Below are 1,502 nucleotides of genomic sequence, written 5' to 3'. Positions count from 1 at the left end.
CTATCAGTTTCATGGATTACCGAATGACAATCCTAATTCTCACCTTGATAAATTCATATCTCTTTCGAACTCCTACAAACAGCCAGGGATAGGACAAGATATAGTCCGGCTATACTTGTTCCCCTATTCTCTCACTCATCATGCTCAAACTTGGTTCGAAGGACTGGAAAAAGATTTCATCACGTCATGGACGGAGATGGCTACTAAATTCCTAACCAAATATTTCCCTCATTCTAAACAAACCAAACTAAAGAATGACATCATTAACTTCAAACAAAGTTATGATGAATCTCTTTACACTGCATGGGAGCGATTCAAAACCCTGCTGAAGAAATGCCCTAATCACTAGTTAGAATGGTCAGCCCAAATCTGTACCTTCTACAATGGTCTTACAGTAAATCATAGGACGACGATCGATGCAGCAGCTCAAGGGAATCTGATGAACTAAACCGCAGACGAAGCATGGGAATTACTCGAGAACATGACAATGCATCATCATGACTGGAACAGTGTTGAAACAACTTCATCATGTGCCCCACTCTCTGCACTCAACAATCAAATGGAGCCCATCAAATCCCTCATGGATAAGATGGAATCTCTTGCTAAACAACTCAGAGAATTGAAGACGCAACCACAGCAGGTCAACCAAGCTCAGGCTTGTGTTAATTGTACCAACCCGCAACCTACTGAAGAATATCAAGTTGAGTACGAAAACCCTGACGGTTCAGTCTGTTACGTCCAATTCCCAGCTCGTCCACTAAATCCCAGATTCAATCAACAACCTAGGGTTAATCAATTTCAGCGAAGAAATCAACCTTTTCGCTATCACTATCCACTTTATCCAGCCCAACAATCTCAATTTACCTACGATCAACTACTTCCACTCACTGGTACCCCAGTTGAGGAAAATTCCCCTACCACCCAGATTACGAAAGCAACTAACCCCACTCTCGGAGCTGATGATCAGACTCGGTTCATTCAAGGACAACAACAGCTAAATCAGAGAACTGTAGCCAGACAAGATCAGACGAAGATACTAATGAGAAATCAATTGGCTCTGCTCAAAAGTCTGGAAACGCAGCTTGGACAGTTATCACAATGCCTTGAAACCCGACCGCGGGGAAGGTTACCAAGTAATACTATCCAAAATCCCCACATAGAATAAGCAAAGCAAATGAATTCCGTAATCCCAGAGGAAGAACCACGGAGAAGGTCAGCCAGGCTCAAGAACAAATCGACATATACTCAGAAGCTGACCCTGGAAACTCCAGTTCGTGTACCCTATCCTGGGAGGCTACAAGAAGAACCATCCAAGCTTGAGTCCTTCAAACTTGATGGAAGGTTCCTAGACACTATGTCCAAAGTTCCCAACCAGAAGAGATACATTCGAAGGCTTCTTTCTACAGAGGAGAGGATACCAGATTCTAACAAAATTCCACTGAGTGAAGAATGCTCTGCATTACTCAAGAACTCTCTACCACCGAAGCTAGGAGATACAGGCC

The 1,502-nt window shown here is 43.2% G+C and overlaps 1 non-coding gene across 1 annotated transcript; it reads right to left on the bottom strand.

Annotated features, from left to right (window-relative positions):
• Nucleotides 1–244: 244 nt before the first annotated feature.
• On the bottom strand, nt 245–351 carry LOC139879083 (small nucleolar RNA R71). Its single transcript, XR_011769935.1, has one exon. It is a non-coding gene; the product is annotated as a small nucleolar RNA R71 (small nucleolar RNA).
• Nucleotides 352–1,502: the final 1,151 nt, after the last annotated feature.

The sequence above is a fragment of the Rutidosis leptorrhynchoides genome, chromosome 11, assembly GCF_046630445.1.
Source record: "Rutidosis leptorrhynchoides isolate AG116_Rl617_1_P2 chromosome 11, CSIRO_AGI_Rlap_v1, whole genome shotgun sequence".
NCBI classification, from domain to species: Eukaryota; Viridiplantae; Streptophyta; class Magnoliopsida; order Asterales; family Asteraceae; genus Rutidosis; species Rutidosis leptorrhynchoides.
The sequence above is the reverse complement of the archived record's forward strand: the minus strand, read 5'-3'. Positions and strand labels throughout refer to the sequence as shown.